We start from the raw sequence: 16,644 nt of genomic DNA, 5'->3' as shown, positions 1-16,644 counted from the left end.
TGTCATTTCACGGTAAACGTAATTGGTCAGTATATTCTGACCTATTCTTAGTCCAGGTGACTCGAGGCATTGAAACGTCGATTTTTATACTGAGTAATAATACCATTAGAAGCCAACTCGGGAAGTCAAGTTTGGCAACTAGCCAATTTGTGGATACACAATAAATAGCAATGTATTGGCTTCTAATTCCATGATGTGATTGGTCATTTAATGACATTTTCCGCTTTATACAATTATTCTTTTCATAAAATGTATTAATCTAAATTAATATTTAACTTGAAATAGAAGTTGCTGTAGAAATCTTCTTCGTACCTGTAATGCATTGTATTGCATTATTGTTTATGTATATGATGGTGCGTTCCTGTTTTATATTCACTTTTGTACATCCACTTCTTCGTTAGAAAATATCTTAACCTAGATGCTCTTTTAAATGACTTTTTTGCTGCACACGTGGTTGAAAACATTGCGTGAGTGATGAAAGTATGTTTGTTTGTGTTTAAATATTATTAGTTGTGATTATTTGTTTATGTATACAAATTGTATCATTATCTAATTCTGACGTCATAATGTAACCTTATCGACGTGTGATCTTATAAACGTTAGGTTCATTAAGTTTATACAGGTGGATTTGTTATAAGAACAAACTTCCCGTCTCCTGGCTAATGGTTTTGCTCTAATACAAAGTCGATTTCATCGGAGAGCTTATCAATCAAATCAAATTCTTCAATTTCACCTATATACTGGTGATGTCTTTGAATTTAAAAAATATTGACTATGTCCATCGTATATTTCTTTAACGTTAGTCACTTTCTTTTTTACTTTCTAACAACGAAACCAATAGGGACAGCTCCCCACCAAGCTGTATCATAAATGTAATGTCGAATTCCCGTTTGCGATTTTTGCGTTTTTAGATAGTAACAACTCTGCTTCCCCAAGGTATGGCGATCAACAGATACCAAAATGGAATACTGTAAAACCATTGATTTTCTTTGGCATATGTTTTCGTTATTTCGACGGTATTCTTATTCCACGATATAATGTCAATTCACCATTAAGATAAGTATAAGCTGATTTATTGAGCTATACTTATCCACGAAATCAAGTTTTGTTTTTTAAATCATGAAATTATGATTTTACAGCAAATGACGATGGATATTGAATAAGAACACTGTCTATTTGGTCATTTGTTTATTGGTGAAGTGGAAAAAAAGATCACGGGTCGCCGTGGGGATACGTTCAGGTTGTACTATCAGGTAATCGCAATACTTTTGATACTGCTTGGATCAATGACAAATGCAGAGGGACGTTAAGTTCAGCTGCAGTTACCCTGGTATTTTTGCTTTAGCGAGGGGATTGGTTTGTGTTGGGGGTTGATACACGTGCCCTGAGGAACACGTTTCTGATGGAACACTATATTATCGTTCTGCGTTGAGACTGCATTTGAAGTGGAACGCGTTGCCTAAGAAATTCATTATTTCGCAACATTACTCTTCCAGATCCATCAACCTTAACAACATACTTCCATAATGATACCAATCGTATTCCACTGAGGTGGATGTGGTCCCATCTGATTCTGTATCCGCACATGATCGCCAACGACTAGCACTGGTAATCTCCTTGTGTGTTCCGACCAGAGGTCTGCATTTTCATGTGTCGGTTCCGAAGTGCCACTTCCTTAGCAGATAAGACTTCAACCCAGGTGTTATGAGACTTTTATTCGCCTGGCAAGATGGATATGAAGTCACGAATCGATGTCCAGATATACGCATTGCAGGGGACTTGTTCGTGTCCCTTTCCGGCATGTTACGGTACTGGAGCATCGCACGCTGAAAGACATCTGTATTAAGGTCGCCACTTGGCCCGGTATAGTCAATGACAAAACGTTTAATGGTTTTAGCACCCAATTTCAGCTCGGCAGTTGCTGTGGAGGGAAGCTACAGATGACAAACGGTGATGTACGTTCCAGTTCACGAGGAATTGTCTAGTTGCTTCGGAGGTGAACTCGGGGTACCTGCCTGAGGCAAGTTATTCGGGGATTCTAAAGGTGACAAATGCTCATCTCAGACAAGTAATGACTCCTTTTTTCTCCCCCAATAGTTTTTTTTCAAATATCGGCCAATTTTGATATTAATATATGATTGCTAGGTATGTTGCCTCCGTATAAATGAAAACATCTGCGCAGATATACTGGAAGGGGTAATCTGGGTTAGTGTCGTTGGTGCACTAGGATAGGAAGGTATGTTGCGGCTACACGTCTTACATCCAGTCCGCGTTGCTTTGATGTTAGGTGTGATTCCAAGCCAGAAGACAGATGCTTCAGCTCTGGAGATCATAGAAGTAAAACATTAGTGTGCGACATGTTCTCCAGTTCTGTCAGAGTTGTCTGTGATGTAAGTCATTTGTCTGGTCTCCATAACATTCCCACTAGTTCCAAGGATTCTGATGCTCTTATCTTCGGCAGTATGCATTTTCATTGTTAAGGAAATGAGGCTAGATTGCTTTCATCCCAGACGATGAATGACTTTACTTTCAGAGACAACTCTGACATCTTGTGTCGGCCATGAACTTTTGGTTTTGGCGTTGATTGCGAAGTCAAGAGTTCTGTAGTCCTCAGAAAGAATGCGAGCTGTTGGCTGCGGCTTCGACCTCTTCCTATCCCATTCGTCCGTGAGGTCGTTATTTAGGTGATGATCGATGGCTATCGATTTTTCCTGAAAAAATTAAATGACCGTTCATAGTAGGTCGAACACTGCTCCTACAGAGTCATCCACTGTAGTGGAAAGCAGTTTATTTTATGTTTTCTTCACGAACGGCTAGTTTCTTTATAGCAATAAGAACCACTGCTTCAGGCGTGTTGGTCACTTTTATAACGTCCACATGTCCAGCGTCATTCAAATAATAACCACTCCTCACTTGTACTAGCAGCCGAGATGACGTGTCGCTTACTTTTCGACTTTTGCGACGGTGGTAAGTCCTTGAGAATACACGGTAGTGTGGGCGGCTATGATAGCAGTCACAAAAGCGGCATCAAGGTCCTCTATCTCGTATACAAATCGGGGAGTAGGCACTTTACATCTTCGTAGACCAACCGCGGTCAAAAATTAGAACACTGTCCATTTTGTCATTTGTATTTTGGTGAAGCACTCTCTTCTTTTAAAATATACTTTTTCAAAGGTTTCATTCAATTTGTTTCCTTTCCAGACATTAAATCTCAATGTAAACTTGTTTATACTTATAAATCTCAATAAATATATGTATGATGTATACATATAACAAAGTTGTGTGTGATAAGGTATATGTATAAGAAAGATGTGTGTGGTGGGATATGTCACCTTGTGTGGTGGGATATGTCACCTTGTGCGGTGGGATATGAATGGGTACCAAATCTCAAAATGTACCAAATTTGTGTGTAGTGTGGTTAACCTGGGTATCAAATCTCAAAATGTACCAAATTTGTGTGTAGTGTGGTTAACCTGGGTATCAAATCTCAAAATGTACCAAATTTGTGTGTAGTGTGGTTGACCTGGGTATCAAATCTCAAAATATACCAAACTTGTGTGTAGTGTGGTAGACCTGCGTATCCAATCTCGAAACGTTTCCAAATATGAATGTGGGCGGGTTATGCCAGGATTCATGATCCTTATCTGTGCAATATTTGCAGTTTCTCTAGTAGTTTACTTATGTTGAGTTTGTACAGAGCAGAACTGTTTTGTGTTTCCGATTTAATTGTTACCCCATAGCAAGGTCTTAGGGATTAATGAGACAAATGATCTCATCATATCAATTTAATAGTAAGCTACTTCATGTGCAAATGCTAGAATGTTTTCGGAGCTTAACAGGACACAGTACATGACTTACACTTGCACATATGACCTTGTTATCTCTGTGCTATGACGTGACGCAATGTGATTAGTCTGACTCAGCGTCTCGTGAGGTGTAAGTGGTAAGATGTTAAAGCATGGCTTCCGACCTATTACGTTAAAGGTTACACAATTTATCGATGGTCTTGGCCAAATACAACCACTAACTGTTGCTCGTTATAGCACCATTCACCTCAGATTTCACAAGCATCAAACGAAACCAGAGATCGTATCACTTTCACGTAAATGGTGTGCGTTAATCCTGCAGAACGTCGAGAGAAACCGTAAACAATATTTGATTTATTATTGATGTGTTGATATACCTGTTTATCGATACCTGTTTGGTGTATTGTGTTTGGTCCATTCATATTCGCTTTTAAACGGTATATACCTTACTCATTCACTGCTAATGTCAATGCGACAGAAATGTATTTGTACATAACGTTGTACTCGATATTGGACAGCAGTTTGTGGTTTAACGTCCCATCTAGTGAGAGTATTTTTGTTATTTTAGCATTATATAAGAAATACAGAACATTAAATGTCTAAGGTTTGTTTACTTTGTGATTTTGATAAATGTCTTCTTTAAGATAATGATCAGTAATGTGTGGTTATGTGTGACAATGTCCTAATTCCTGACCACACAATTAGCATGGTCAGCTGGTTTCAAGGATCTTATCAAGTACAAGGCAAGCAGAAAACTATAAAAATAATCTATTTCCACAGGTAATAAATTGTTTTGTTGATTCATGAGGAGACACGTCCGTTAAATTTAAATTGTCAATGAATTCTCGCTAAGAAAACCTAAGGTATTGTAAATAAATAGGGGTACGTACAGCAAATTTAGATATACTTCTAAAAAGAGCTTGACAAATATTTATATGACAGACAAAGGTTAATATTTCTCATAGGAGGCATATCAAAAAAAATATTGTCATGAATTCCTGGCATATTCAAATTTGTATGTGACTATACGAAGACAAAATGCCTTTAGATAATGTGAAAATATTCTTTATTGTTTCATAATGTAAGATTATCTAGATAACACGTGCAACTTGAAGATCGATTGAAACGTATATGTTTCATAGATTTTTTCGAAGTTCATATGTATTGTGATATTTACTGATTTCAGTAAACTCAATACTTGATATACAGAGTCTAATTTTAAATTGACAAAAGTGTATACATTACATGTAATTGGGTCATTTGTGAAAAGCCGAATTGATTGTGATGTAGGTTCCTTTAAATAATTCATGAGAATAAGATCGTAAAATAAATATATGTCATGTTATTTCCGTAATGACAAAACCACGAAAATATTTGTAATGTTAATAACGTGCCTGGGATAGTGGGGTCGTTGAATTAAATCATCGTCCTACATTATATTGAAATTTTACACAGACAGTTCATGATTTTGCAGTCACACAAATTACAATAGTATTGGTCAATTAAACGTCCGGTAATATCTTAGATGAGTAAGAAGGGTTTATATCTCAGAGAGAAGAATAAAAATAAAGATCGAAGTGGATTATATGTTTTTGTGCGATCATGGGGGTAGTGCGCCATCAAATCTGTATTTTTCTAATTTTCCGACCAATCTTAATTTCCTCAGTCACCTCATTGATTTCAACACTATATTCCATTAACATCCCTGACGAAACAGGACGGAACAGCTGTATGATGCAGTAAAATTATACGACTTTACTACATCTAATTCTAAATTTGTATAGAAATGGGATATTCTCTTGTGTGTCCTCTGAACATTCAAATGAGGTATGATGTACTTCTGCTTGCGGACATGAATGCGATTTAAAGAGGGGTAGTGCGAGGGGTCTCCGTTTATAGTGATAATGATATGAATTATTGTTAATGACCTATGTTTATATAAGTAGCGATACTGATGTATGCCAATAACTTGCACTGATTAGGATACTTACCACTCCATGTCATTACAGTAGTATATTAGCTTAGGTAAATCCTAGGTGCTCTCTGTTGAGATACTCATATCAATAATCTTCGGCCAATTACTAACCGCCTACATATGTCTGGTCGAGGCAGTAATGTTAAAATTGGTCACTGCTGGCCGACTTTTAGTCCCCGCGGTTTGCAGTAATGTGCATGCTACGTTTTAATTCATCCGAATAGTAGCACACTTTAGAATATGCACATACACTTTGATATTTTCAGATATAGGAAAAGTAGGAATATTATTGAATTGTGGGACTAGTGCCTCTCCTCATCTTGGTTTTGACATTTCATTTGAACAATTTTGGTTTTCCTCAGTCACCCTTAGGCTTACATGACATGTCCTTAGCCTCATTGACGAATCCTAGAAGGACTAAGCAGTTGCATGATGTAGTTTATTTATTTATTTATTTATTTATTTTTGTTGTACTACAACTAACTCTAAATTTGTATTAAAATGTATTATTCGTTTATGTCTGTTATACAATCTGCTATCAGTTTACTTACTACCAGTGTCCTGGTATAGCCGGTATGTTCATCTTAGTCTTTGATAAGAACACATGAAACAGAGTGCTTGAGAATAGACTGTGACATAGTTGCACACATACAGCGTTCGATACATTTTATTTGTCTTGTATTTCCGTTCTTAGTTTTTACACGCTCAATATGCACGTGGTCAATACTGTTTTTGTTATTTAAAGACAATATATCTGAAAGTGAAATTAAACGATCCAGGTTTGTGTGACCTGTTTTATAAGCTCTTAGATCATTCAGTCTTAAAATCAAGTCAGCCAACAGAGGAATACAGCTTTCATAGATATGTCAATAGTCTATTTGAAGATCTTTCACCAAACTCGACAAAGATGTTGTCAACCAGAAATGCTATCATTTTCATGATTTCATTCTCTGTATATTTCCTCTTTGATTTGGACCTAAGAATGGTGTACAGAGTGAAAAAATCAAATGTTCTTATAAAACAATTTTTTGAAGAGGAGAGCGTTGAAGATTTTTCGAAAGCTCTTTTGAGTTCTCTGAAATTCACATACTAGTAATTCCACTTCTTGAACAGTATCGCAATAAGACTATAACCTAGATTTGATAGTGCTAACAATGGTAGTGAGTTGTTTCGGCAAAGGTTTGATAGAGATTTTTTGTTTTTAATTAACTCCAATTTTCTGTTAAGAAACCTCTATTGTTTTCCGTATAGTACAACTTTGCGGATAATACTATTGTTGTCCACAGGTAGATTTTATAAGTATATTAACAGAGACAGGAAAACCTTCGTATTCCTTTATCAGAATATTTATATATATAAGTATATAATAAGTGAAAGCGTTTGTGTCTTCTCCACTGTTTGGGAAACTAAGAAAACAATATTCAAGATTTTTCTAACTGATATTTTCAATCATGATTACTTGCGCTATTACCAATATTAATTCTGGTGAATTTTGAAATACCAGAATGCCATTAAATTTCTCCTCCTGCCGATTTTAACATCTCCTTGTTGAAGTTGGGATCAATTTCTCATGTTGTCACAGATTTACACATCGATATATCTCTAGCTCACCCAGGGTGTGGGTGGACATATTCTGACATTAAAATCAAATTGTTATTTTTGATTCTCTTCAGTATGGGCAAACATATAATACTTGATATGTTGGCATTAATGTTCAATGTCAATAGAGCTGTCAATTGGTCGACTCTCGGAGGCCACTCTCGGTATTGACAAAACATGTCACTCCATACCAATAACGACCCACATGGGGCAAGGCAGTTTTGTTAAAACACAGTGAAGATGGTACTTAAAAATGATATGTATTTTCTTTCACGATCCTATTCACAGTTACTTTAATATACAAGAGTATAACCAACAATTTCTGTGAACTAGATCCGATGGTAAAATGACATGGAAAACAAAATTAGTCCCATAGAAAAATGACGAACAATTCTTTTTCTGTTCTGTCTTTCTTAATTTTTTTCATACTCTTATATGAAATGAATGCAGATATCACTTTAAACATCCTCTTTAGATACGTTTTCACAAAACATCCTTTTAAAGATATATGGGTGACTACCGATGTAAGTGACAATCACTTCTTCACCATGAGTGGCAAATGTAAAATACAAATCCATCTGTGGGATGTTTGTAACGAACAAGTATGCAAACGTAAAGCATATCTCTGATAAATCTGGTAACTGAACATAGGTAGTGTTGAAGACAAGATAGGTGATATATATTCGAATACTAATTCAAAGTAGGAAAAATCTTCTTAATTAGAAAGCAAGTCATCAAGATTAACATAATTTGATAAAATGATTATGTTAAGTAACTCAGGTGTAACATCCAGTGTACGCCATTTATTTAACTAGAACACACTTCTTGCTAGAACACTTTTGAAAAGAGCTACGTATAAAATTCAGGTGGTTATTACTAGTGGAAAGAAAGTAAATAATCGAGAAATTTCAGTCGTCATGTTTCATACTGTTTGGTAGAATGTTGAGACCTTGCTATAACGGGCCAATTTTCATACAGCTTAGTAGGGGGTTGGTCGATATAACAGCTGATGTATGGTATACAGTGTGATGGAAATGAGATAATTGTTGTTACAGTATTACTCGGGCTCATTAAATACGTACACAAATTGTGATACGATGATGTAGATGTAATACAGTGTGGTAATGAGGTTATTGAAGTGACAGTAACTGTTGTAATAAAAGTAGGAAATATGAGCTGAAAAAGTGATTTCTTTCATTCCATGCTCTTGAGGGGATACATTGGAATTATAAAGAGATAATGAGAGATGTTTTGTGATTTACTGTAAAAATTGAGCATATACCTAATATAGATTGCATGATACTTGCTTATTTGCTTACCAACCTTTAGATAAACATACGAAACCAATCTATATACAGATGAAACCAATCAATCAACAAATCATTCGAATCAATAAGCAGCTGAAGCTAATCAATAAACAAATAACGTCAATAAATAGATAAATCTAATCAATAAAGAAATGAAACCAATCAATAAACAGATGAAACCAATCAATAAACAGATGAAACCAATCAATAAACAGATGAAACCAATCAATAAATAGATAAATCTAAACAATAAACAGATGAAACCAATTAATAAACAGATGAAACCAATCAATAAATAGATAAATCTAAACAATAAACAGATGAAACCAATCAATAAACAGATGACACCAATCAATAAATAGATGAAACCAATCAACAAACAGATGAAACCAATCAATAAACAGATGAAACCAATCAATAAACAAATGAAACCAATCAATAAACAGATGAAACCAATCAATAAATAGATAAATCTAAACAATAAACAGATGAAACCAATTAATAAACAGATGAAACCAATCAATAAATAGATAAATCTAAACAATAAACAGATGAAACCAATCAATAAACAGATGACACCAATCAATAAACAGATGAAACCAATCAATAAACAGATGACACCAATCAATAAACAGATGAAACCAATTAATAAACAGATGAAACCAATCAATAAATAGATAAATCTAAACAATAAACAGATGAAACCAATCAATAAACAGATGACACCAATCAATAAACCGATGAAACCAATCAATAAACAGATGACACCAATCAATAAACCGATGAAACCAATCAATAAACAGATGAAACCAATCGATAAACAGATATAATCAATAAACAGTTGAAAACAATCAATAAACAGTGAAACTAATCAATAAACAAATGAAACGATTTTATTACGAATCTGTCGACCGCTTCTGCAAGCACACAGCGTCATCAGATGATAAATAGTTGGACGTAACATTAGTTATGCTATAGAAAAAACAATCTCGTTATTGAATAGTTATCATTCAGCTTCCTTCAGCATGTATGTATAATGTTACAAAATTAATGTGTCTTACACAGCCTTCTTCTGTTGACTGATTATTAATCTCTTACTTTACCTTTGAATAACAGACAACTAACATTAATTATATACCGGTGTTTTTACCTGTAGCTTTGAGACAAAATACTTAATTTCCGGCAAACGACGTAAAATCTCCATTATACATAATTATCTGTGATATTATTTTCACATATATTTTGATCATATCTTGTTCAATTGTTCGATAGAATATGTATTCTAAATAGGGATTTCAAGGAAAATGTAATGAAGAAATTTTCTGTAAAGACGTTATTATAATATCTGCGCCGAATGTTCTAGTTGTATTTCTGACCAAATTTCCAAATATTTGTCGTTTTAAAGAATGATTTTTGTCAAAAGTGATTCAAATCATGTTCATTGTCCTTCAAATGTGGATCGACTTATGAAATTTATGAAACAATAACATTCGTCACAGGTGGCATATAACCTTAGCTTGTGTATGGCCGATTGTTTCATACATATTGCGGTAGATACAGAAATTAATTTTCTTGGTCTGAACTCCAGTAGATGCTTTGCTTAGTCTCTTCAATACTAAACCCGTTTGTCAATAAATGACAATATTCAAAACTTCACATCAAAAGTAAACGGCAGATTATCAGTTTTAATTGTCTAAACAAGGTTATATTATGGATGACATATCAAGAGTTGCTGTTGAGGATGAAAAAGTTCTAGTAAAATGAAAAATTATCTATCTTGGACCTTTGATTCGGGAGCTTAAATTTAAAACGCTACCCCGTCATTGTGGATTTGGTGTGTGTACTAGATATTGATACAAGTACCAATCAGATACCAGAAACAGCTGTCTAGAGAAGTTTGGTTTCAGACAAATCTCATTAATGACTGTCTAGTCTTCCAAACTGATTGAAAATCAACAGACAATCGCGGATTTAATCGAGTGACTCGGTTAACGTTTCAATATTTATCCTAGTCTACATAACAGCTGATAAGCACTGCAAATTAGCGTGCCGCTAGCCATATCCCCAGCTGTTCGACAGGTCTTCTGCCTGTATGTCCCTGAAATGAATCAAGCGCTTCATGAAGGTTTCGAATCATATTACAACACTAAGGTCAATATTTCTGGGGTTTAATTTTGTTCTCTTAGGGCAATTAACAGACCATTTTGCGATTGGATCTCTAATTAACTTCAGCAAATGTAAAGTTTAAAACTTACTTTGGCAGGAGTAATCTTAACTAGAAATGTTGGTCTTAGGTAAAGTCAGAATTCCTGAAGGAAAAAAGCCAACGCATTTCATCATTTAAACAACTTTGCATTGACTAAATAAGTAAGGCTCAGATAAAAGACAAATTCATATTCCTTGCGAGATCAAAGACAAAACTGCATTCCTTGCGAGGTCGCCGACAAACTTGCATCCCTGGCTATGTCAAAGACGAATTCATACAGTTCTCGTGAGGTCAAAGACGAATTTATACAGATCGTGAAGTGTAACGGTTATATGATACCTCAGGTAATATGTTGACAAAGATGTATCACAGGTTCATGGAAGATGACATCACATTCTTAGTGACAATAAAACCATTTCAAGTGTTCAAATAACAAACTGAACAGCATATGTTAAATGTTGGTAAAAATTCATAACAAAAGGCGACAAGAAATAAAGAAGAAAGAGGTTGACAAAAATTCCACTTGGAATCGTTTCAATAGAATTAAAGTAATAAATGTATGTATAGTGTTTATACTGCCAATTTGGAAACTAATCCAAGACATAGCGGAGAAATCAATTATGAGAAAATGTGTCGTATTTCTATTAACTTTTTCGGACGAGAACTTTCCCTGCTGGACAATAGTCTGTGTTATTGATTTTGGCAGTCATGTCTGTTACGGGTGGCCACAAAACGAGTGTCGGGTGTTAAAAGGACCTCGTAATATAGATAGCGATCTTCACAAGGCATTGATTAATGGAAGTTTTCTTCCTGCTTTGTAAACAAGTAAGTCACCAAAATGAGACGCTGGCCAACGAAATAATTAGGACTATTGAACAGCTGCATAAGACTTCGATGGTCTAGAGAAAGAACTGACAGCATTGACATAGTGACTAAGAGACTGCTCTCTGTGTACACAAAGTGAACTAGTGGCGGGTGGATGCAAAACTCACAACTTTACACGAGAAAAAGTAGCAAAGACCAAAACAGAACATAAAAGAAACAAGAGGTTATAATCCTTCATGAAACAGCAACAAACATCAACCCACAGCTATCAGAGAGGACTTTTAGAAGATAATAAAAGATCGGTCGTAACCTTCAAAACTATAGATGTGACAAAGAACTGCGGATCTATGGCATGATGTACTCCGGAATCAAAAGCTTTGTATTCATATACACATTCGTTCAACTAGCATGTACATCAGCGGAATCTTTGCATAATAATCAAACTGTTCCTTTACCTTTGATGTAGATGCAATGGTAAGGATATGCATGCTTTTAATTAAGATGAGATTTTCTTAAATAGCAACTACGTTGTATTTTTAATATAGCAATACGTTTAATATTCAGTTTCATGTGTATGCATTTTCTACAGTTTTCGAGATTGCAGGTGGTAGACTCTGCTGATGGGCTTTTGTCGCCAAGGTTTGTCGTATACTGTATGTCACTTTAATATATTTTATCAGACCCACGGTTCAGAATATACACGAGTATTTAACATACTTTTAAAACAATTAAATATTTAAGATTGTGAAATTTATTGAAATTCGTTTCTTTTTTTATTTCTTCTGTCAATTTCGATTTCCCACAGTCGTTTCCGTGGTTACAACATTTTATTCCCTTAGATTACTGACGACTCCTAGAATGATGAAATAACAGTATGTTGAATTCATTATATAGCTTTACTGTATCTAATTTTTAGAGTTGTACAGAAAACTGCTGTTCACTTGTCTTGGTACAATCATTGTTCGTGTGTTTAGGTTTTAGGTTTTCTTCTTAAATTCTATAGAATCACTCTGTCTCCCTTTCAGGTAGTCATTGCTGGTGAACAGGTGAACTGGTGAAATTTTAGTCCTCGAGGTTTGCCGTAACCTACCTGCAATGTGTTAGTTCATTGGCATGGTATCGACTATGCACATGCACATGATGTTGTTCTAAACCTATTAGATATATGAAAATTTGAAAAAATATTGATCCCTTAGGATTTACCTCAATCACCTCCTAGGCTTATGAGATTTAGACAATCATCATCATTGAGGAGTCCAAGAAGGACAAAACAGCTGTATGATGCAGCTAAATTCATTGTTTGACTTCACTGTATATACCTCTAAATTTGTATAAATGGTACTATTCACTTTTGTCTTCAATGGACATGAGAATATTACACACACACACACACACACACACACACACACACACAAATAACACAAATACTCATATAAAATGATATCTAATAGGTGACAAAAACCTTTGCTAAACGCGAATGATTTCTTTGTTTTTTATTTCTCAAACAATTAATTATTGATGAGGAAGTTTTAGGAATATGTGATTGGATGAGATCAATCAATCATTTTAGAGCGATCTGTCCTTTATCTAGTACTTGTTGTGGGGAGTGGACAAAATATCGAGTTTTTCGCTGACTTGCAGTAAGCTCTCAGAAGACCAATAACAAAAGCGTACAATACTTACCAGCCATAAAACAGCTCCATGAAACTACCGAGTCGTGTTTGGGATGAGTATCTGTTCAATATTAACGAGCCCTCACGGTCCACATACGGTAGTCTAATACAGGTTAGTGGGACAGCACGCTTTGGTCAGGGACATGTCATGTCAACCTTTATCATACATAGTCGAGCTCAAACAATTCATTGTGTAACTATCTGATGCCGAATCAATGAAAATAATAGCTAGAATTGATTGAAAACTTGGTATTTATCAAATATTTCAGGGATTAAAGATATTTTCATTGTTATCACTTTCTAATGAACGTGATATAAACATTGTGTGCCTTTTATATATATTACACTTTTTATTCATTTTTCACACCAAATTCTCAAAATCCTGGTTCGGTAACAGAAGGCAGATCTTATGTGTGGATATATGGTATATATCATTCTATGGCAAGAATGCCGTTTTGATGAATATGATACTATAAATAGCCGAACCACCGTTTTTAACGAATGTGTTAATTTATAGCTGAAACGTCGTTTAATGATTTGGTAACTTTAGGAATGGCGACGTCTTTTCTGATGAATGGGTCAATCTCTAACGGGAATACGGTTTTCAGTAAATGGGTCATACTACGTCGGGAGCATGGTTTTCGTTAATGTTAGGAACGTCGTATTTGGCGAATTGGTCATTCTATAGTGGGGACGTAGTTTTAGTGAATAGGTTTTTCTATGGCGAGAACGTAGTTTTAGTGAATAGATAATTCTATGGCGGGGACGTAGTTTTAGTGAATAGGTATTTCTATGGCGGGAACGTCGTTTTAGTGAATAGGTAATTCTATGGCTGGGACGTAGTTTTAGTGAATAGGTAATTCTATGACGGGCACGTCGTTTCGGTGAATAGGTAGTTCTATGGCGGGCACGTCGTTTCGGTGAATAGGTAATTCTATGGCGGGAACGTAGTTTTAGTGAATAGGTAATTCTATGGCGGGCATGTCGTTTCGGTGAATAGGTAATTCTATGGCGGGAACGTAGTTTCGGTGAATAGGAATTTCTATGGCGGGGACGTCGTTTCGGTGAATAGGTATTTCTATGGTGGGGAAGTAGTTTTAGTGAATAGGTAATTCTATGGCGGGCACGTCGTTTCGGTGAATTGGTATTTCTATGGTGGGGACGTCGTTTCGGTGAATAGGTAATTCTATGGTGGGGACGTCGTTTCGGTGATATTCAAAAGAAGAAAATGGTTCAGACTATGGAGAGAACTGCGTAATAATAGATGAACCGTTCTGTGACTTAAATATGTTTTGGCCGATTCCTGAGATCTCCGAGGGCCAATAACATAAAGTACAATACCTACTGGTCATAAAACAGCTTTATATTACTGCTGTATCGTGCTAAGGATGGTTATCTGTTGAATATTAACGCGTCCATTACGGTCTATATACGATCTAGGATAATGAAACAGTGACCTTGGTCAGGAATTCGCTCGTAGAAAGAAATCCTTCTGTTCTTTGAATCAATAAAAGTAATTGATGAAACGTCCGTCTAGAAAAATACAGTAAGATACATGATACATTTTATTCTTTAGTATTTGATTCTAATTGTTTTGTGATTAATTACACAATGTCTTATCAATAAATATTGGTGGCTCTATGACGAGAAAATCCAGTGACGTTTCATTCTATGAATGTTTATGTGGTGGAAACATCGTAGTAATGACCTCATCGAAAGAATTCTGTGTGTATATCCATAGATCGCCCAAATGCAAGGACGTCATATTTACTTTGGTTCTTTTGAACTGATTCTTTCAGTCACGGATATATCATTCTTAAATTATTGAGCGGAACGTCGTTTTGTGAACGACTAGTTATAAGACGTCATGTTTATGGACGGCTCAATGAATTACTCTTTCTAAGGTCTGAACGGCGTAATGTTTTATGAACGACACTTTTTGTGTTGGAAACGACGTGCTTATAAATGGCTGGATCAGCACCAGGAACTTAGTTCTTTTTTCCATGAACGAATCATTCTGTGACTTGAACGTCTATTTTAACGGCTGGATAAATGACTCCATTTGTAGTAGGAACGGCGTATTATTTTATGAATGGCACGTGCTGTTCTGGAAACGTTGTTCTTATGAAAGAATCAGAGACGGGAACGTCCTTTTAATGAATGATTCGTTCTGTCACTGAAACGCAGCACATGAGAAATTCCACCTGAATTACATGGTACTGTCGATAGCGGTTCGCAGCGTTCAGTCCTTTTTTGTATCATTCAAATTGCATAAAGAAACATTTAAATCTAAAGAGGTTTCACAAATATCGCATTACCCACATCGTTCTAATATACATATGCATACTTAATGCACGATCATGTAAAATATGTGGTTCGGTCGGAGGAGTTTACTATCTTGTCAATTATCTACAAAAGAACGACCACTAAAGAAAGACGCTTTAAATAAATTAGCATTAAGGATTACTTTGATGAAATCAAAATGAAACAAGGATTTTGTAACATGATGCAGACATAGGTGTGCCCGTGTAATGTCATTCTGTGGGGTATAGACATTGTCGGACCACCTCTGTGCACGCACCCCACGCATTGTTCCAGGGTCGATAACTCTTATTTCGATTTGTCCATATTGATCCCGACTAACACTACATGCTTTAATCTTATCCTTGTTTTGTTTTAATGTATTTACGGCTGTAAATGACACGTGTTGGAAGTTCTCCAGTACATCTGAACCAAAGGATTTTCAAAGTAATGATATACAATATTCATTTTGCAGAAGCAAAGCGATCGATACATCCAGCTGTTGTGAACAGGTTCTGTCTGTATGGTTTACATTTGAAAATAATACTCATGCTTTATTTTTCATATTATTAATAAGTGGTATAGCATATATAATTTAAAGCCTACTGCCAGGTTTACTGGCGCCTTTCTCAACTTCTCTATTCTGCTCGAACACAAACTGATTACCATCTGCTACCTGGCATTGACACACAAATTTCTTTTTATTTTCCTCCTCTGCCTGCACATTCTGATCGCATTGTACTTACTTTTGCGTTCTGGGCAATGCAAGGCCACTCCCGTCCTTCCGTCCAACCTTCCCTTCCCTTTAACCCATTCAATGATGATTATTTAAACAAGAAACCAAACCAATTACTACATTCACGATGTAATTTGTGATGGACCCGACATCGTGATGCGAAACAAAAAAATCCATTATTTTATGATTAATTCCGTGAAATTATATGAATACGGA

This window comes from Ylistrum balloti, unplaced genomic scaffold (genome assembly GCF_031769215.1).
Source record: "Ylistrum balloti isolate Yb309-2 unplaced genomic scaffold, AGI_CSIRO_Ybal_v1 Utg370452, whole genome shotgun sequence".
Taxonomy (NCBI): domain Eukaryota; kingdom Metazoa; phylum Mollusca; class Bivalvia; order Pectinida; family Pectinidae; genus Ylistrum; species Ylistrum balloti.
This window is presented reverse-complemented; position numbering follows the sequence as displayed.